This window comes from Megascapheus bottae, chromosome 12, assembly GCF_031878675.1.
Source record: "Megascapheus bottae isolate mThoBot1 chromosome 12, mThoBot2.hap1, whole genome shotgun sequence".
NCBI lineage: Eukaryota > Metazoa > Chordata > Mammalia > Rodentia > Geomyidae > Megascapheus > Megascapheus bottae.
In genome coordinates this window covers 16,386,276-16,409,263 of record NC_143520.1, presented here as the reverse complement: position 1 = coordinate 16,409,263, position 22,988 = coordinate 16,386,276, and the positions used below count along the sequence as shown (strand labels likewise).

Here is a 22,988-nt window from a genome sequence, read left to right as displayed (position 1 = left end):
AAGTTGGAGCTCTAATTAGCCAATTAAATCTTGCTTCCTCATCCTTCCTATTTCTAAATATAGATTTTTGCTCTCTCTTCTGATACTGAAAAGACCTCTCCCATGTTTGAAACAAAGCCTAAAACATTACTGAATAGAAACACATCCACACAGTAACTGAGTCACTGCAATTCTAAATTCCTGGGGTCCGAGGGCAAGGTCTGTGTGTTTGTCACGCTATCCCTCCATTTTCCCCCTATGCTGAGGACCTGAAAGGCTTGTTTGCAAACAAGGGATTTTCTGTGGCGCTATACTGCATTAGGTCACAAGAGGGCAGCAGCCAAGTAGAGTAGGAGCCCCTACACCATGAGTGAGAAAAACCTGAAGCTCTAATTTTGGGCGTAGTGTTTTCAGAAACAGCCTTCAAAAATTGAATCACATGTTTGGCTTTAAAAAAAAATCTCTTTAAACAATCATACTCAATTGATTTCTCTATTCTGCAGCATTAAAAGAAAAAAATCAGATCGTCGTCTAAGAACGGGTAAGTACAAGTGAATTCAAGACTGCAGGGCTTTTATTTGGTTGGCTCAGAATATATCTCTTTTTTTCTTGAGTAGTCACAATTTAACAAATGGTTATTTAGGAATTATCCTATGGTGTTTTTCTAGAGCCTTAACAACTGTAGTACAAACACTAATGAATTATTTTGATACATAAGGAATCATTTATATTAAATGAAATTTGAATAATAGATCAGGAAATTATAGAAGCTTTTTACATTGCACGTGAGAGTTAATTTGGACATGAAGAAAAAAATGATTACTCATGAACTTCAAGGATAGAGGGTCAGGTATTCTCCAGGCTGCAGTCTTCCTGACTCTTGAGAATGTCTTTGTTCTCCTTCCCAGAATGTATTTTTTTCCCAATGTCCTTCCCTTTTGCCCTAGGACCACCTTGGAACTCCGCTGGTCAAAGGGTTGAGGAGCCTCCGCTAGGAGGCTCCCCTAACACCACTCTTCTTTACTTTCATACTACCCTGTAAGCTGCTATGGGAACTATGAATGGGGGTGGGGAGTGAGAAAAACATTTTTTTCAAACTGTGTATCAGATTTTTATCACCCTGCCTATTTTAGGGTGGGTAAGAATTTCACTTATCAGGCCATTACAAAGTTGATCAATAGCCATCTGACAGTCTCAGGGAATACCAGGTAGACTGCAGGTCTGTCAACAGTCAGTGTTAGCCATATGACTCAACACTGATGAGAGCCAGGAGCTTAGAAGAAAGGAAAGTCTGTTTATGAAAATGCTTTATGTGGTGCTGAGTATAGAGGGTGAGCCGTGCATATCTGTAAAAAACAAAGGTAGCTTAGCCTTGAGGGTGATCTCAGCAAAACTGTTCTCTAGGAGTTCTCAGGATGTCAAGGTGATTCTCTCAAGGGCATCCTCTTTGCTGGAGGTCACTGCAGCCTGCAGCAGGGCGGGGAGAGAGCAGGCTTTCTAGAGAGGACCCTGCTCAGCTCTGATTAGCACCTTGTTGCTAGGCAATGGCGCCTCTGTGAAAGCTCATCTCCCTCTTCAAAGAAAGAGTGAGGGAAGTGCAGTTTGTATAAATTGGGCCATATGCAAACAATACTTAGCTCTAGTCCTCATAACCACCTTATCCTACAAGGGAGACAAATAATTTCCACTTAAAATCCTGTCACTTAGCAACCAGATACTAGAACTCTCTCTCTCTCTCTCTCTCTCTCTCTCTCTCTCTCTCTCTCTCTCTCTCTCTCTCTCTCTCTCTCTCTCTCTCTCTCCTCCTGCAAAGCAATATAGCTCCTTTCTAATTTTGTTGATTTATTTTTACCTTTCCACCCATATGCCTTTCCAAATTGATTTAATGAGATTCAGCAGGGCCTTGTTTGTGATAGTATTTCCCTAGATTGCTGAATTAATTTCCATTTGAAAAATTACTTTGGTCTTGCAGCCTCTAGCCAACTCCTAGCCTATTGTTTTTAGTGTGGATTACATAATAAGAAATATAATGGGTTGTCCGTTTTGAAGGGCCAAGGTATAAAGAATGTAGTTTAAAAAAACAGAAAATGAAGAGAAGTCCTACTACTTGCATATATCTGAAAAAAAAACTATATGATTTGTAAGAATCAAAATTATAGAAAAACAATATAGGGTAGTTATCTATTTTTAGAGCTGAAAAATATTCTCAGACTAGGAGAATTGTGTGTAGAGCTTTATGGCTTTAGCTCTATGGCTTGAGCCACAGCTTCACTTTTGGTTTTATAGTGGTTAATTGGAGATAAAGTCTCATGAACTTTCCTTCTCTGAGTGGCTTTAAACCTCAATTCCCTTGTCTCAGCCTCCTGAGTAGCTAGGATTGCAAGCATAAGCCACCTGCACTCAGCCTCTAGATGACTTTATGATTTTGTTAAGTCTTTAATATTTAATCAACAAAAAGATGCAAATTATATTTTTCAATTTTTCCTCTTGTGATAGACTTCTGGAAATGAGTAATTAGATTGATACAGTTCCTTTATATCTGTCTTCTCTTGTAAGCTCTGGAAGAATGGGGTTTAGAATTGATTTTACAGTTATTTTACTAAGGAACTTCAACGCTTCCTCTTACTATCATATGACTTATACACAAAGACTTGTGTTCATCACAAATATTTTTTAATTTTGTTTTCAAATTTATGTTTTCAGGTCTTTCATATGACTCATTTGACATCAATATGTCTGATTAGAAGTCATCAGACTTCCAAATTCATGAGCAAGTTTATGGAGTTTAAAAGGGTTTCCAGCATTACTTGGCTTCATTTTTTCTTCCTCCTTTATTTCTTAATTTATATTTTCTTTCTTTTTTTCTTTTTCTTTTTTGCCAGTCCTGGAGATTGAACTCAGGGCCTGGACACTGTCCCTGGGCCACAGCATAATTTCTGGCTTTTTCTGTGCATGTGGCACCTAGGAATTGAACCCAGGGCTTTGTGCATGCTAGATGAGCACTCAACCACTAGACCATGTACCCAGATCCTATTTTCTTTGTTTTAATAATCTGCCTTCTACCTTTATTTTTGTCCTTTCTTTGTATCTTTCCCAGGAAGATGTGGATGGGCACTGAGAGGGAGTGTGCAATAGTGGAACAAAGGGGAAGGTTTTCAAGATCATGCATATAGCTATGATGACCTGTATCAAATTTTGAGTAACACAAGTGATTCTCTAGCCCAGCAGTTCACCTAAGCAACAACACAAAGAATATAGTGTTTCTGGACTGTGAGAGGTTCAATATGGGTCAGAAAAGGACAGATGAGGAGACCTTCAAAGATAAACAGAAGCAGTATGGTAAAATGGCCTGTTGGGCTGTCATCAGTGATCCCCGTGTATCTTGCATATGGAAAGGAGTCTTGAGAATTTTTTTTTTGGTGAGTCATGGGTCTTGAACTCTGTTCCTGGACACTGTTCCTGAGGCTCTTCAACTCAAAGCTACCTCTCTACCACATTGAGCCACAGCACCGCTTCCAGTCTTGAGAATTTTTAGGTTGAAATGGCAATCAGAAAAGTCTGATGGAGCATTCACATTGATAAGGAAACATCATTGTGCATCAATATGTAAAATGAAAACAGAAAATACACTGGATTTTCTGGTGTTATTTGCATTTTATACCTGTCGAGGGTCACCTGGATTTGATAACCTTAAACACTGTAAGAATTTCCTACAATCAACAGGAAGTAGCTAAACTGGTTGTCATCCTTCTTCCCTCATGGAAGTTAGTACTACCCCTTCAGAGGTGTGTATTATGTGGGTGGGTGGTGGGGGCGAGGAGGATAGGATACAAGTTCGTAGGAAACTAAGCATAAGCCTATATAGCCTGCAGATGGTAAAATATAAACTGATAAAATCTACCCGACAGCAATATGAGGGTATGAGGCTAGAGATCAATGAGGAGGTAAGAAAGATAAAAGAATGAGGAAATAAAGTTTGACATCACAACCTTACAGGAAACAGAAAAGAGACCCACCAAGCAAAAAGCCATCCGATCCTTACTATGTAATACAAGGCCCAGTGGTAGAACAGAGGATAACTGAAGATGGAGATGTGCTAATTGCTGTCCGTGACATATTTATATCTTGCACTATCTTTCTCTATCAAATTTCTCTTTTAATAAACATCTCTATCTTCTCATATAGAATTATTCATTTAAAATAGTATTTTTAATCTAGTCAAGGCTTTGTATATCTGAGGAATAATAGCATTTACACAGAACAATGAGAGTTTCAAGAGGACATTGACAGCCAGCAGTTGCCAGCACATGAACCCCAATCACCTGAGGTTCCATGTGTCTCCTTACACTATGACCCACTTGCTGCAGACCAGAAGAGAAACGCTGGATATCTGACTTAGTTAATGCTTGACCCATGTCTTTCATGATTATATATCATGTGCTTCCTAACAACTAGAAGGTAGTTTTAAAGAACATTGCTTTCTGTTTGTTTGTTTTTGCTGAGGTAGATATTATTACAATTTTGTCTCTATCATAAGGACAAAAGACTAGGAGGACATTGCCATCCAAAATCCTTTTACTGTTCACACTTTCCCATAAGAAGTATGGCATGCAGAGCCAATTAAAGAAGTAGAAGCCATACTGGTCAGAGAGGATATAACAGGAGGGAGGAGACAAAGCCCACAAATGTCTTTGTTGTAGTTCCCACAGGAAAGGACATTTTGGACAGGGCAAGCTAGTTTTTGTACATCCAGTGGGTTGGAAGCATAGAGGCTATGTTTGGTTGCCAGTGGTCTTCACTTGAGATGATCGGGACATGGAGACTGTTGCCTAATAGAAAGGACAGAATAAAAGAGGTAGTCAGGAGTATGAATTATGAATTTTAGCCCCAAAAGTTGTGATCCTAGCAAGTTTACTACTGTACCTACAGTCTCTTCCTCTTGCCAGCAAGGTCCTAAGATGTAAAGGAATCAGAAATGCAGAAAATGGTATTAGTGCAAATTGTAGTGCTTGAACTATCTCTTATGTTTATATACAACATAAATAAGTAGCTTAAAACTACTAAAATTTTCTGAGAAAATAATCCTAAAAAATCATACTATCTATATAATAGATGTTGAAAAAGTATGATTGAGACCTTGACCAAAGGTATTCATATAATTGTGATGAGAATTTTACTAACCATAAATCAGACATCCCTTGTATTGTCTAGTGGCGAAAACGATCCTGGTTTGCTGATAAAATGTTATATGGAACTCAGCTTTGGAATTTTAGTAAACTGTCAGTTATCTCTGGTAGAAAGAGCATTCATTCTCTGAAATACTGAAATACATAATTCAAAGATACCTTACACATGCACATTTTCTTTACCCAATAAATTTTTCCCTAAGTAAGTTTCAATACAAGGTTTTATCTCTTGAGTATCCAGCAGCCAGAGGCAACAGAAATAGACAATGAATGGCATGGTGGATAGAACTAGGAAGCGAATCTGAAATTCCAAGTGCCTAGATGCTTTCATTTTCCCTACACAGTTAACTGGTTCAACATATAAAGACTCTAAATATTATTCTACCCCAAATCAGAAGACATAAAATTTTATGAGGAACTATCAGCATACATGCAATTGAAGTAAAATAATGATTAATACATGTTATTATATTGAGAACTGTATTTGCAGTCTTACCTAATCTAATTCCTACTTAATTGTATCATAATTATTTTCCTGCAGTGACTTTATTTTCCATTTTGCCAATGTTTTTAGATTTTTCTAAGTAATGTACATATCAACCAGAGATATAATCAGAGGAATGCCAAAAACAAATAGGTCTTTGAGCTAAACCAAGACATAAGCAATGACTGTGCTACTTAAAATTCCTGTGTTGGGTCTCTTAGTCTGTTTAGTATAGTAGACTGCAAATAAAACCTGTTATTTCTCAAGTATAGCTAGAAAAATTCTGAACTTATGAAATGCTCGCAATAATCTTACTGGCAACACATCTGCACAGTATGCATTATAAAACCACTTGACTTTTCATTTCATCTTTTCAGAAAGCCGAGGCTTATTAGTTTATGCTTGTACATATTTATTCATTTATTGTGCTGAGGCTTGAACACATAGATCCTTTGTACCACCATATGATCCTTTGCTCAAGGCTGGCTCTCTACCACTTGAGCCACACCTGTACTTTCCAGCTTTTTATGGTTAATTGGAGATAAGAGTGTCATGATTTTTTTCCTGTCCAAAGCCCAGGCTGGCTTTGAACCTAAATTATTAGATCTCAGTGTTGTAAGTAGGATTATAGGCATGAATCACAAATATCTGCCTTCTGTGTACTATTTATCATACTTTTTTTCTGTGAAGTTTACATAGAGATCAATTAGTTTAAGAGAAAAAAGAACTAACTTCTTTTTTACTGACTTAAAAGTTATGTCATGATCTTGTTAGAGATGTTGGCAACATAATCAACTTCAGATTCCTGAAATGTAAGTTGGAGAAAAGCTGTTTGGTTTATCAGACTGGGAATGGGGGGGCACCACTTAACAATGGCTTTAGGCAGGAGAGAGCTTTAAATAATATATTGTGAAAAAAAATCAATGTCATATAGTAATTAAGATTTCAAAGAGGACAAGTTTTCATTAGAAGGCTCAATGGTTTCCCTCATTTGTCATAATCAGTAAAAACCTTGGGCTCTCCTAGCAGAGATTTGCAATAGAGCAAAACCTAGATACATAAGGCCATATAGTATGACGCTAAATGAAAGGACCTCCAGGATATAGAAACAAAAGCCATATAATGAGTGATTGTTTTCCTTAATGTACTATGTTATCGCTCATCTCTTTTGCTGTACCTTGGTTATCTCATATTGTTACAGTATCTCACTTTGTTATCTGATATATTTGTATTTTGGTTATTTGAAATTGGATAGGGAAGGGGGAAAAACAAGATGAGGGGTAGGGGTGGGGGGAGGGAAATGGGGACCAAGACATGAGAAAGGGTATCAATGTATGTGAATTAATGCACCTTCCATCTGGCAAATATAATGCAACTCTTCTATTAATTACAATAAAAATATATGAAAAAAAGAAGTGCATTAGAATTTCACAATCCTAGGTACTTCTGAATTTAAAAGAGTGAAGTATGTTGGAAATGATATTTAGAGTGAATTGCCCAGAATGTGAAGGAAATTAGAGTAGTTCCTTACAGGGAACCTCTAATTATAATGGCAACCTTTAAATAGAATTTGTTTTTTGAGTCTGAATGCATGACACTGTTAATGCAAATGTGCAAATGTTTTATTTGTAATGGAAGAAATGAAAATGTCATGTTAGATCATCTCCTGCCCATGCAAACTAGCCTCCTGAAGCCTGCTTGGAATGACTTTGTTCAGACTACTTTAACATTGTGGGGTCAAATTTAATAGGGATAAGAGAAAAGCTTTTTAATGTAGAAAGTAATTATTTTGATTTGAATGACCTATTAAAAGAGTCAAAGATCACTATTGTGATTTTTCAATAACCCAATTACGTATGACTCACCAGAGTTGTCAATGCCCAAACATCACTCCGGTGCTTCATGAATCTCTGATGCTATTTAAGTGGATATGTAAATTATCTCACTCAGCATATTCAAGGAATAACCATACAACAGCACCAAAGATCAAACGCAATGGGAGTTGCTATTCTGTTGAACTTCAAAGACTAATAAAAATCATGAAGTTAAAAGAAGTTTATATTTAATGTCAGGAATTCAATTATGAGCCACACAGTCATGGTTGAACTAAAAATATTCCAATGGGTCTTTGTTTAAAAGATGGTCAGTTTTCACTGTAGCCTCTCCTGACTTTTGACTTTTTTCTTTGTAATATATGAAGACTCTCTCAAGCATAAAAAATGGACATATAATTTACTGCTAAAGTCTGTCAGGAAGAAAAGAGATTTGAAAGTTTAGGAAACAGACTCTTAACCTTATGGTATTTTACTTTTATTTTAGCTACCTAAAAGGAATAAGGGAAATATACATTATTTTTCTTCTTCAGGTCTCTTTGACACTCATTCTACCAATACTTGGTTTCAGAAAGCCACAACACACAAAAATTCTAGGGCAAAGCTATGATATTTTTTTGACTTGTTGTCTTCAATGTCCCACATCTACCCTGCACACACACACACACACACACACACACACACATATGTGCGTGCACACGTGCAAGCAGCAATCCAATGAGTAACTGTGAAAATCAAACTTGATAATTGACAATTTGCTTTAAAAGGGTTCCTAGGCTCAGAATGAATTATCACAAAGAATTTTTTTTGCTTAGACATACTTGGGCAATACTTCCTTTAAAATTGCAGTGAGGTACAGGGAGCAGTGGCTTACACCTGCAATCCTAGCTACTCACGAGGCTGAGATCTGAGGATCACAGTTCAAAGCCAGTCCCAGAAAAGAAGGTGAGACTCTCATCTCCAATTAATCACTAGAAAATGGGAAGTGGGGCTGTGGCTCAGGTGTAGGGTGGAAGCCTTGAGCTGAAAAGCTCAGGGACAATCCCCAGGCCCAGGGGAAGGGTGGTAGCCTTGAGCTGAAAAGCTCAGGGACAGCACCAAGGCCCAGAGTTCAAGCTCCATGATCTCCCCCCCACACACACACACAAATCAAATGATGTAACATTATGTGAAGTACTGCATCTTCTATCTGGAGAATATCATGTAACCCCTCTATGAATTACAATAAAAATATATGAAAAAAATCTCGACTTCAAAACCATTGAAATCATACAAAGCAACCTGTTTTGTAACAGAGTAAAAGTGACAATGGCATTGGGAAAAACCTCAAATCCAAAAAGATATGAAACTTGTTAGCTTGTTAGTATTTTCTATAAGATTTAAAGGAAAAGGGCATAATCTAAGGATTTTATACAAAATAATGAATAAAGTAACAGAAAGCAATTTTACAGAAACATGTACTCAGAAAATATCTTAACTTGTATGCTTTGAAACATAATGTAAAAATAGATACTTGCAAACACAAAAGACCAATCCTAATTAAGAATTCAAAATGTACAGTGGCATATAAGATAGTAATTAAGTTTGCCCATATATCTATCTATTGACAATTCATAAATTCCATGAACCATGCAGCATGATGCTTTCACAAGCATCCTATTTACAAAGGGCTTCTTAGCAACACTAGATCTGCAACCAGACTGTGCTGGCTAATTCAGGGTGCTGAAAATTTGTTTCCATGGAAAAAATAGCTTCATGTATCTGTGCTTGGTTTCTTCATATGTAAAATGAGAGCAATTATAGTACCTATTTTTTATTATAATAATAATTAAATAAATCAACAGATCTTTATTATCATCTTTTCCACATAGAAAAGTAATACAGTATCTATTATTACACGATTTTGTGAGCAATTTATGTAAATGAATGGAAAACAACAGAAGCTTCTGTAATGAACAGAGAATATACTGCAATGTTTAGGAATTGAGGCCAGACAGACCATGAATACCTTCTTTGCCACTTTTTTCTGCATGAACTTGAACACGTAATCAAATCTCTCTAAGCCTCAATTGCTTTATGTTTTCAAAACTGAGAAGATAGGATTTAATATAGACGCAGGTTATAGCTGGACTCAGGTGATTTATATCTGGAATGTTAAAGCTACATGAGAGGCTGAGATTTTCAGAACTGCATTCTGAGGCCAACCCAGGCATATACATTAACCCAAGCAAGCCTTCTTTTGATCAATAGATGGGTTTGGCAGTGTGTTACCATAGGATGCCTAAAATAGATAAGCATATCTTGGTCTATGTGCATGCCTGGACAAAAATAAGACGCTCTGTCTCTCTCAGCAAAAAAAAAAAACAGTACAAAAATGAAAGGGGGCCGGGAGTTTGGCCTAATGGTAAGAGTGCTTGCCTAGCATGCATGAAGACCCAGGTTCAGTTCCTCAGTACAACATACATAGAAAAAAAGCCAGAAGTGGTGCTGTGGCTCAAGTGGTAGAGCTCTAACCCTGAGAAAAAGACCCAAGGATAGTGCTCAGGCCCTGAGTCTAAGCCCAGGACTGGCAAAAAAAAAAAAAAAAGCAAAAAGAAAGAAAAAAGAAAAAAACATGAACTAGAGGATTGGCTGAGCACCTACCTGACAACTGTTGAAAAAACCCCAGTACTTCACAGTTTTTTACATAAGTTGCCACAGCTGGCTCTTAGCTGCCATATTGGATGGTATAGTTCAAGGTGGATGTTGGACTTAGTGAAAGAAGAGATTTGAGGTGCTTTCACAAAATAAGTTCATTTCTGTGGCAAGGAAATGATTGTCCCATGACCCACACACACAAAAAGAATATGATTGTTTTTTCACCTTCCTTATTTCATATGTTCACTCAAAAATTATAATCCATGACTTTTCTTGCAAAGCCATATAAAATATTTCAAAGTTGGTGATGTTGCACAAAGGTGATAGTTTATCACCTTTGAAATCATCTAAAACTATGAAAATATTATATATATGTATATGTGTTGTTTTATTCAACAATTTCCCTGAGAGAACCCAGGTAGGAAAGTCTGTAGTCCTTCCTTCTTTCCTTTTCCTTCCTTCCTTCCTTCCTTCCTTCCTTCCTTCCTTCCTTCCTTCCTTTCTTCCTTCCATCCTTCCTTCTTTCCTTCCTTCTTTTCTCCTTCCCTTCCTCCCTCTCTCCCTCCCTGCCCCCCCTTTTGTTCTTTCTTAGAAAAGGATTTAAACTTTTACGCAGGGCAAGCCTCATACTGTACTTCCAACTTTTACCTCCCACACAGCTAAGTCCACGGATGTGAACCATCTTGCTTGACTTAGTAGTTGAGATAGGCTTTCACCTGTATTTTGCTTGGGCTAGCTTTGAGTACAATTCTAATCCTCACCTCCCAAGTAGCTAGGATTCCAGGTGTGAGTCACTGCATTCAGCTAATGCTCAGTAATTTTTAAAAAAAGTCTTTCATACTAAGTCTCTATTCAGAAAGTATTCTAAACATGCTTGAGTAAACCTCTGATCAATCTTGGTTTGAAATAATGTTTACCTAAAAACATGAAATTATTGAAGCTCAATTTTAATGGTTTTCTTTTTTCTAAATTTTATTTTATTGTCACGGTGATGCATAGAGTGGTTACAGTTACATTCATTAGATAGTGCATACATTACTTCTTGAATATTGTTGCCCATTCCCATGTTTTCCTTCTATCTCCCCTCCTCCCACCCCTTCCAAATTACAAGGTTCATGTTCAATATGTTTTTCTTATTTCTATGAGTTTTTGATAATGCATGGCTTGGTCATAAAGAGATATATTTGTTTTATGATATGGCTGGGTGTTAAAAACCATTCAGACTCCCATTGCTAAATATTTGGCTTCTTATGATTTATGGACTCTATGTCTATACAGCCAATAATAATATAATTAAGTAATAAGAGCAATAAAGTTTTGTCTTCCATTGCTTTTGAATCCTGATAAGAGTATACAATTAGAATCATACCCTCTTTGCTTACCTTTCATCATATCCATTTAATAAAAGAATTACTAATCCATACTAGACTTAGAACTTCCCAGACATTTTAAAATCTACAACAATCTGAAATCTAGTCTCTGATTATTTCTGTTTATTTTAGATAAAAGGCATAGAAAGAAGACAATCTGCCCCAGGGTGGCAAGTTGCTCCTCAACTGCCAACCCTAATTAATGATTAGTAGCTGGAAAGAACACTCTACTAAAGAGAACTGGGAGATCTGGACCGTTCTTGGTGAAAAACCAACTAAAGATATCAACAGGAGCAGAAATTGGGGACACTGGTACACATCAGGTCACTGTCAATAGTAGGCCTCAGAAATGTGATAGAGATTGAATAATTATTGCCTCAGACTGGAGCTGTAGGCAGTATCTTGTAAGAAAGCAGGGCATTCATACACTAAGCCTGAAAGGACTATTTTTCTTTTCCAATTGGGGATTCTGCAAAATAAGATGGAATCCTGGGATCATAGGCTCACAGGTGCAATTTACTGGAAAGCAACTTACCTATGCAGAGTACAGAGAGTAGTGTTTGTTATTTGTTTATATCGCAATGCCATTAGCCACATTTGGCATGACGATACAAAAAAAATCATTAAAAAAGAAGTCTCTTAAAATATCAGATGATTGCAAATGATCAATTTTATCATCAGATCATATTAAGATCTTAGAAAAAAGATATTTGAAATGTATTATTACGGACTTTCAAAACTAGAAGTGGTTTAACTACTTTAATCTCATCATTGGACAGATCAGGTAAGTGGTGTGTAGAGCTCCCTGGTAGGCTGATCATAAGGCATCCAGGAAGTGGAGGCTCAATCTTAGCCCTGTAAGAAGCAACAACAACAACACAAAAGCCCAAAGTAAAAGAGAAAAACAAAATCCAAGATCTGAGAGTTTATGTGTATCAAAATTGTGTTGAAAATTAAGGCCTCCTGTTTCTACAAGTATTTTATAGTTATGAGAGAATATGTTTCTCAGAAGCCTCCTGGGACCCAGTGGAAGCTACTTCCCTTTTACTTGTTTTTGTTTTCCAGTTTTCTATTGCTGTATATTAGTTGTTCACAGGGGTTTCATTATATTTGAATACATTCATGTAATGCACATGTAATGAACAAATTAACTCCCCTTTACTCTTTCTTGTCCCTTCCTCCCCCTTTTAAACATAGCCTTAATGGGTTTCATTATTTGATTTTCATACATAAAAATGAAGTACTTAAATCCTATTTACCACCTACTTCACCTTCTCTTTCCTCTCCACTCCCACTGGTTTGAATCCTCACACAGTTCACCACCCCCGTTTTACATGCCTGTCATTTTTAAAGGTCTAAGATTGTGCATTCTCATCTTACATCTTACTGATGGAACTTTCTTAAAATTACTTTGGACAGATAAGTTATTGTTGGTATTAGATCTCCACAGTATTCTGTTGTTTTTCTCTCTTACAAATGAAAGAAATATCATTGGCCCTTACCTCTATCTCATTTACCCCCTTTTCTCAAATTGAGTGTTACTCTCTCTCTCTCTTTTTTTTTTTTTTTTTTTTTTTGTCAGTCCTGGGCTTGAGCTCAGGGCCTGAGCACTGTCCTTGGACTTTCTCAAGTATGGAGCTCTACCACTTGAGTCTTAGCACCACTTCCAGCTGTTTTCTATGTATATGGTACTGAGGAATCAAACCTGGGTCTTTGAGCATGCTAGGTGAGTACTCTACCACTAGGCCAAACTCCCGGTCCATGTTACTCAGTTTTTATTGGTTACAAACTCTGAGGAAAAGCTCCCAATGGGAAGAAAGGATAATTTTTGGCTCACAGTTTCAGAATTTCTGTTGATACTCAGCTGGCTTCTTATTTTATGCTCATGGCATGGGAGAAACAACACAGTGATGGAGAGCTAATCACCTCTAAACAGCCATGAAACAGACAGGGAGAAAGGCATAGGACAAGGTTTACATTTCAAGGACACATTCCTACTGACCTATTTTTTTCAAACTAGATCCTACATCTTAGATTCCATTATTTCCCAATAATGTCATCAATTTTTGAAGATGATGAATCCATTCATGGGACCAGAAATCTCCTGATTCAACAATTTTCCAAATTCCCCAACTCCAAACATTGAATTGGGATATAATATCAACAACACTTGAGTTTCGGGGGACATTTTATATCCAAATAGTAACAAATCCTTGCATCAAAATGTCTCATATATCTTCACCTTCTCTACATACATTCATCTTTTTTATGGGGGGGGGTCAGTCATGGGACTTGAAGTCTGGGCCTTGGCGCTATCTCTGTGCTCTTTAGCTCAAGGCTAGTGCTTTATTACTTGAGCTACAGTACTACTTGTTTTCTGGAGGTTAATTGGATATAAGCGTCTCATGAACTTCAGGGCTGTCTTTGACCATGATCCTCAGATCTCAGGCTTCTGAGTAGCTAGGATTACAGGTGAGCAACCAGCACCTGGAAAAATTATATTTATTTTTACCAGTCCTGGGCTTGAGCTCAGGGCCTGAGCACTGTCCTTGGACTTTCTCAAGGCTAGAGCTTTACCACTTGAGCCTCAGCACCACTTCTGGCTTCTTTCTATGTATGTGATACCGAGGAATCAAACCTGGATCTTCGTGCATGCTAGGCAAGCACTCTACCACTAGGCAAAACTCCCGGCCCCCATAATGTTATCAATCAGTTTTGCCATGATTTTAGACAAAAATTCATGAAGCATTTTTAGTTATCTACAATATGTTCTAGATACAGTTAAGATATGGAACCAACCCAGATGCCCCTCAGGTGATGAGTGGATCAACAAGATGTGATATTTATACACAATGGAATTCTATGCTGCTGTCAGAAAGAGTGACATTGCCCCATTTGTAAGGACATGGAAAGACTTAGAAAAAATCATATTAAGTGAAGTAAGCCAGACTCAAAAGAACATAGGCTCAGTGATTTCCCTCATTTGTCATAATCAGTAGAAACCTTGAGCTCTTATAGCAGAGATTTACAATAGAGCAAAACCTAGATACATAAGGCCATATAGAATGACAGTAATGAAAGGACCTCCAGTATATAGAAACAAACACCATATAATGAGTGATTTTTGTCCCTAATGTACTGTTATTTCTCATCTCTTTTGCTGTACCTTCGTTATCTCATATTGTTACAGTATTTCACTTTGTTATCTGATATATTGGATATATGTGTATTTGGTTATTTGAAGTCGGATAGGGAAAGGAGGAAAACAAAATGAATGGGTGGGGGTGGAGGGAGGGAAATGGGGACCAAGACATGAGAAAGGGTATCAATGTATGTGAAGTAATGCACCTTCTATCTGGTGAATATAATGTAACCCTTCTATTAATTACAATAAAATATATGAAAAATAAGAATGGAATCATGAGGGGCAGGAAGTATGATTCAAGAAGTAGACCACTTGTCTGGAGCACCCAGCACTCAGATCTCAGACCGCATTACTGGAAAACCTAAAATTAAATTAAAAAAAAACTTCACATGTAAAAATATATGAAAAAAAACTTCACATGAAATGGTCACATAATAATCATAATTTGGAGGGTAAAATGCATAAGTACTACTATACATTAACATGTTGAATATGTTACATGTCAAGATTGCATGCTGTATAAATAAATGGAAAAAGTAGTGCTAGAATCTTGACCATATAGTGTTCATATCTTATGAATAGAATAAGCTTTGAGGTCTATAGCAAATCTGAGGGTTGGTGATGAATAGATGGAAAAAGGCTACAGGGAAAAGAAAGGAGACACAGTGAAATGTTATTTTTAAAGAACATTAAGCAGACTGCATGATTGAGATACAGGGTATATAAGAAATTATATGCCAGAGGATGATCTTTAAAAGCTACATTGTATAGTAGGACTATATTCTTAAAGCCTGGACAGTTAGCAAAGTGTTTTATCTAATTGAAAAGTGATATAATAACATCTGTATTCATGGAGATAATGCCAGTGTAAGCATGGAAAATAGGTTAGAAAGGAGATATAGATCATATCCTCAAGGAACTGAAGCTGGGAAGTTGGAGGAAGAAGGATTGCCAGGGCTCCATGGATGCACATTTCTTCACACACTCTTTATTGTTGCTCTTCTTTTGGGTCACTTACACATCATCCCAGTTCTTTAGCATAGTACAAGAGTTGTCATTATTTGGCTCCTTTCTGTATTTAGAACATAGACCTAATCTTCTCTTTCCATTTGGCATTCATCTCCAGCGTGTGGCTCTTCCTGTCCTTATTCTCATGCTGCCTCATTGAGTACTTTCTACCTGTACCATTTATTTCCTTACACATTGCATAGCCAACTATTGTTTGTAAGTTGAAGCTTGAAATTACTTCCTTGAGTGATCTATCTCTAACATCTCCCTCAAAACATGCATGTATGCATGTACAAGCCTATATTGCTTCTAATCTTACATCCTCTTACAGCTTTATCTATTACTCTTAGGTCATATGACAAGATAGAGTTGCATTTAAGATACTTTTGTAATTGCTGTATAGCATTGTGCTTTTTATATGACTTTACGAGACCCTGTCTAATTGCAGAGACTTTGTATATCTGTAAATCTGAGGTAACTGCATAGTACACATGCTACAAAATATGTGTATTATATTGACACTCTGGTGAAGTCATTAAGTGAATAACTACATTCTGGCATGATAGAAATACTAACAAATGACTACGATATGCACCATTTTGAAAGAAGTGGCCTGACCTGGATTGCTGTGTGTTCTAAACTCCAGTTTCTTCTTTGCTTAATGGCCCTGGAAGAATTCTCAGGGGTGAAATAGACACTGTGAGGCAGTGACTAGCTTCTGATTGCACTTTGGTTATTCAGCAACCCATCTTATTCCCAGGATCATTGTTCCCATGGTCTATATTCATTAGTTGCACAACTGGGGACAAATGGTTAGATGGGCCAGCTGTGCTCACATTAGCTTAGAGAACTTGAAAAGACTGTGACAGGAGACGGTTACATATTTAAAGATAACTACAACAAAAATCAACACAGATTCACATTGTAATTAAAAGTCATTAAATTTAAAAAATCATCTCAACATTTTTGTGTAGTGTTCTTTGTGTAGGTTTTCTATGTGATTATGCAAAAAAATGTTTACTTCTTATGGGAGAACAGGTCATCCAGCATAGGGGAATTAAATGCATTTTGTTATTTTTGATTGTAAAATGGAAGCACACTGACTATTAAACTGTGCAGACCATAGTCTTTTGCAGAAAGTGAAAATCAAAAGGGCTATTCCCCCATGTTTGTTTAAAGTTTATTTGCATTTTGAAGAAATGCAGCAGCTTCTAGACAAGGTTTGCAGATATTAGAATCTAGGTCATTTCTCACACACAAATTTCATTTGTAGGACTGTACAATGTTTAGAATAAGTGATTTAAATGTCTTTTTTCTTGCTCTTTACTAAATCAGTAAAATTATTTTGTGAAACATAAGGGTTAATCCTGCTCATTGCATTCTGTATATTCTTTTTGGTGCCTGCTTGGATGCACATGGTTGAAAAGGCATATTTCATTAATAATTGCTAGAGCTCCTGATTGAAAATGTAGACTTTGGACTCATTTCCTTTATATTACCCTGCAAAAGGCTACAGTTCAGGTTTTTTTTTTAATCAAGTCAATCCAACTTGATTAAGAGAACAAACTTTTTAAAAATGATACTTTTTAATTTAAATGTGTGTTAGACTAAATTAGACATAGCTATAACTTTAATTATTTGTTTTTATTATTTATTTTCTTGATTTATTCCTATTTCTTATTTTATTCCTACCTGAATGTCAAAGCAGAAAGGCTGGAGGGTATTAATTTTTCCAATTTTATAGGATAGTCTCACTTTTAGGATTTTATTTACAATTAATATTTCTTTTAGGGAGAATTTCAGTAAGCAGAGAAGCACAATCTTATGATAAGTACATTTTAAGTATTTCCAATTCATACTATTAATTTAATTTAAAACTTTATTGTGTACCAACTATGTGATAACCATGGGAGCAGAAGTGTTATCAACATGAATGCATGAATAATAAAAATGCTTCCAATAAAAGACTACATCTTAATTTTATGATAGTCATTGAATTTTATATGTGTGAAATGTAAATTCAGTGAAACTAATGATGATATTTAAAAGTTTCAGATAAATATTTACATTCCTAGATCTTGTCTTTGAATCGTTATGTTTCCCTGATATTCCTGCTGTACAGTAATACAAATATCAAATAATAGAAACTTCTATAAAACTAGTCTTTTCTTATTTTGATCATGAGGCTTAAACTCAGGTCCTAAGCACTGTCTCTGAACTCTTTTTGTAAGGCTAGATCTCTACCACTATGAGCCAAAACTTCCTTTCCAGGTTTTTGAGTGATTAATTGGAGATAAGAAACTCATGGGGACTTTGCTATCCTGGCTAGCTTTGAACTGAAATCCTCAGATCTCAGCCTCCTGAGTAGCTAGGATTACAAACATGAGCCACGGGGCCTGGTAAATCTTGTTATTTTTACTTTTTAACTCCTTCAGAGAGCCTAACAGAGAGACTACACAGCAGAAAAGAAAGTTTTGAGCTGTATGTTCCAGTAAGATCTTGTTTTGGGGTTAAAATAATCAAAATACAATCTTGACACTATTAATGAAGACTTTTAGCTTCCTGTCCATATAAATAATGGCAGCAAAGTTCCAGTGAGAATCTTCATTGACATACTCTCAACTCTTTATATCATTGCCACATTTAATCTTTATAACGGCTTGATAGGGTGCCAAGATTTTAGGGGTTAATACTTTTTTCTTATGCTAGTTGGTCTCACCAAAATAGAGCTACCCTAGACCCAGCAATTCCATCCTGGCATTTATCCAATACAGCACAAATGAGTCTGTACTAAAGCTTTCAGCACATCCATATAGGGTGTTGTTACCCTAGTCAATATATGGAATCAAACACAATGCCCCTCCGAGGATGAATGGATCAAGAAAATGAGGCATATATACGCACAATGGTATTCTACTCATCCATCTAAAAGAATTATATTGTACCATTCATAAAGAAATGGCGTGGCTTGGAAAAATTATATTAAGCAAAGTAAGTCAGACCCAGAAAAACATAGGCTGAATGGTTTCCCTTATTTGTGGTAGAGAAAATATGGCTATAAATCTACAAGTCACCTGGGTGATAAGCAAGGGATTACAATTGATCCAAGCGAAGTTTAGTGGACTTCTGGATGGTGCAAATATCATAATTATTTTAAAAGGCTATGTCAAAGCCCAACAAAATAAGTGCCAGGAAATGGGTACTGGAAAGAGAGGAAGATGGGGCCATAGAGAGAGGAGTAGAAAAATAAAATGGGAAAGGGGAAAGAATGAAAACAAGAAGTCATTGCATGTACCATAGAATTGAGGAATATAAGAAAAGAGTCGGTCAAAAAGGGGAAGTGATTTCAAATAACCGAATACACATACATACAACGTATCAGATAATCAGGTGAAATACTGTAACAATATGAGATAACCAAAGGACAGCAAAAGAGATGAGAGATAACATAGTACACTAAGGACAACAATCACTTCATTATATGGCCTTTGTTTCTATATCCTGGAAGTGAAGTAATGCACCTTCTATCTGGTGAATATAATGTAACCTTTCTATTAATTATAATAAAAATATATTTTAAAAGGGAGAAGCGATGTCACAGATCAAGATGCATTTCATACACAAACCACAAACAGCCTTGTTTATTTTCCAATGCTGGGGCTTGAACTTAGGGTCTGAACACTGTCCTTGGGTACTTTTTACTCGAGGCTAGCACTCTGCCTCTTGAGCCGCAGTGCCATTTCTGGCTTTTTCTTAGTATGTGGTTACTGAGGAATCTAATTCAGGGCTTCGTGAATGCTAGCTGAGCACTCTTACCACTAGGCTATGCTCCTAGCTTGCACAAATTGCTTTTTAAAAGGCCGAATAACTGAACTAATAACCTAAAATTAAGACAGGTAGGAAAAGTGGTGAGTTGGGAGAGGTGATTGTGAACGTGATCAAGATACACTGAATTCAAAAACTGTTTTGATGAATGACAACTGATTTATATAACTACTTAAAGAAAATAATACTATTGTTTTTTAAAAAAAGTTACAAAAGTATTCCAAGAAAAACCTTCCCAAAGGTGATTTATTGTTCTCACCATTCGGTAACCCTTCCTTATTTAAATTTGAAATGGTACTAAATATGAATACAGTCATTTATGCAGTCACCAAGTGCAAACTTGGAAGTCATTTTTAAACCTATCACTTAACTTTCAGTGACATATGTTCAAAAGGAATCTTTTTCCCTTTTCAGATTCCAACACCATTGCATTCACTGTAACTTCCAACTATGTAGGCCTTTTCACTGATTTCTTCTCTTCAGTCTTGTCCCAGTGTGATATATAACTGTGAAATCATCCCACAAATCTGGTAATATGATAAACTTGAATCAAAATTCTTAGATTGGGGATGGGAATATAGTTCAGTAGTAGAATAATTGCTTAAAAACTGAATTCGGGCTTTGACAACACATGTACACATATGTAGAGACACACACACACATACACGTGCGCACTTTGATTTCCTCTTCACCTTCAGATAATTCATAGATAAATTACTTTACAAAAGTTTGGAAGATGTGTATTTAAAATATTGCTATTGGACTTGTGGATTTTGTGTTATATCTCCAACTTCTTAACTGGCTTTCTGCAAAAGAGCAAAGGGTGATACAAAGGAGCAGAGGCAATCCAATGTAGAAAAGGCAACCTTTTGTAGAAATGATGGTGGGACAATTGAGTATGCACATCAAAAATGAGAACAGGGCTGGGAGAATGGCATAGTGGTAGAGTGCTTCCCTCACAGGCACGAAGACCCAGGTTTGATTCCTCCATACCATATACACAGAAAAAGCCAGAAATGGTGCTGTGTTTCAAGTGGTAGAGCGCTAGCCTTCAGCAAAAGAAATTCAGGGGCAGTGCCCAGGCTCTGAGTTCAAGCACCAGGATTGGCAAAAAAAAAAAAAAATGAGAACATAAATTCAGACTTTAATCCTTTCATGAAACACTATAGATAGAGTATATGGTTAAGTATAAAATATAAAACAACAAAGCACTTGAAAGATACTGTAAAAGAAATCCTAGATGACCTAGAGTTTGGTGATGGCTTTTTGTACAACATCAAAGGTATAACACTTGTGAGAAATAATGATGTTTAACTTCATTAAAATTTAAAAATGTACTCTGTGAATGAGAATGGAAGACAAACACAGATTGTAAGAAAATATTTGCAAAACACCTATCTAATATGGGAATATTATGCAAAACATACAAAAAACTTTTCAAACTCATCAATAGGGGAGGGAAAAATCTAATTTTAAAAGTAGCCAAAAGCACTGCTGGTGGGAATATAAATTAGTACAACCACTCTGAAAGGCAGTTTGGAGGTGCCTCAACAAAGCAAAAATAGACCTTCTCTACGACCCAGCCATACCACTCTACCCTGAGCAGAATATGATAAGGACACCTGCACAGCCATTTTCATTGCTGCACTATACCCAATAAATAGCCAGGTGATGGTAACAACCCAGATGCCCCACTACAGATGAATGGATACAAAAAATGTGGTTCATATATACAATGGAGCTCTATATAGCCCCAGGCAAGATAAAATCATCACAATCGCTGGGAAGTGGATTAAACTAGAGCAAATCATGCTCAGTGAGACAAGTCAAAACCAAAGGAACAAAAGATACATGGTCTCTTTGATATGTGGCTATTAGATCCAAGCAGTGCAAGAGCAATGACTCAATACTCAGTACTCAAGGTCATTGACTTGGAGATAAAAATATAATGATATAGACATATAAATCCATGATGGGATATATATTCTATAAACATATTGATATATAGATCAATATATACTTATGACATAAACTTTCAGCTTATTTAAACTTTCTTTTTAAATTTATGTGCCAGCGATTACATATAGAGATTCCATTCTTGAATACTTGTTTGTTAAACTTGACACTTGAAATATAATGTAAAACATCAGTGTTAATAAAATCATTTAATTTAAAAAGTAGGCAGAAGACACAAAGACACATCTTATCAAAGAAAATATTCGTAAACCAAATAAGATTTTTGTGTCCTTGGAGAATTGTAAATTAAGCAATAATGAGATGGAGCCATTAGAATGAGTAAAAATATAAACACTAAGATGTTCTGTCTATGCATGGATAAGTAAAGTGTGGTACATCCAGGTACATATCAGCCCTACCACGGCATTGAGTAATCCTAAATCCAAATCACTAGATAAAGAAACCAATCTGAAAAGATTGTATATTATATATATTCATATATATGTCATTGTAGAAAAGATAAAGCTATGAAAACAGTAAGAGATCAGTAGTTGTCAGGTTGAGGGTGAGGAGCAGAAAGAGCACAGAGGAGTTTTAGATCAGGAAACCGTGTCTGCACAACAGAACAAACAGGAGACACTTACCACTCATTAACCATTTCTTAAAACATATAGGCTGGCCAAGAGCAGCCTATTAATTTTAAACTCTATAAAATAAAATTGTCAGCCGGGCACGGTGGCTCACTCCTGTAATATTAGCTACTCAGGAGGCTGAGAGATGAGGATCATGGTTCAAAGCCAGCTCGGGCACAAAAGGACCTGAGACTCTTCAAATTAACCTCTAGAAAACGGGAAGTGGGGCTTGGTTCAAGAGTAGGGCAGTAGATTTGAGCTGAGGAGCTCAGGGACAGCATCCAGGCCCGGTTCAAGCCCGATGACCCATTAAAAAAAAAAGCGAAGAAAAGAAAAAGAAAAATGTCACTTTGCAGACACATCCTTGGTAATTTGCTATACTACCTTATAGGGGGCACCTTGGGGATTGCCTATACCTTCTTCTTGTTTTGCTTTGTACATAAACTGCTTCAAAAATAAAATATATTAATGCAAAACTTAGTATTCTTTTATCTACTGTGGAAACAAATGGATACTCTTAATTCAAATCAAAATAATTTGACAGCTTTTCCTTTACCTCCCCAGGGAAGGGAGTAGTTCTTGAATTAGCCAGCAGCTTTGCATTTGTATTCATGTAACTGCATGTGCACTTGAAGTGGTAACTGTATTCCCCAGCTTGCAGGCAGAACCAGATACTCTTATTTGTTTGCCATGGTAACATTATCTTGATGCAATAAGGGCCCCTTATTGAAATGAGTCATACTTCTGGTAACCACAATGTGATTCTCTTCCCAGGGCACTGAAGCGACTGATTTCTGTGGTAGCAAAAGAGGATGTTTCATGACTGTGTGGGTTGTAAACAGAACAAAGGGGTTATCTGCGATTCTGACTAAAAATAGATTGCAGTGTTAGCAGCAGCATTCTGGAGCTTTGCTGAAACAAAGCATCAGAGAAA

At 36.5% G+C, this 22,988-nt stretch overlaps 1 long non-coding RNA gene across 1 annotated transcript in view; it reads left to right on the top strand.

The window, feature by feature from the left end:
• The first annotated feature begins 486 nt into the window (after positions 1-486).
• Positions 487-22,988, top strand: part of LOC150056277 (uncharacterized) — a 65,786-nt gene continuing 43,284 nt past the window's right edge. Inside the window, exon 1 of the long non-coding RNA XR_016537256.1 lies at positions 487-520. This is a non-coding gene — a long non-coding RNA (uncharacterized LOC150056277). The remainder of the gene's footprint in view (positions 521-22,988) is intronic.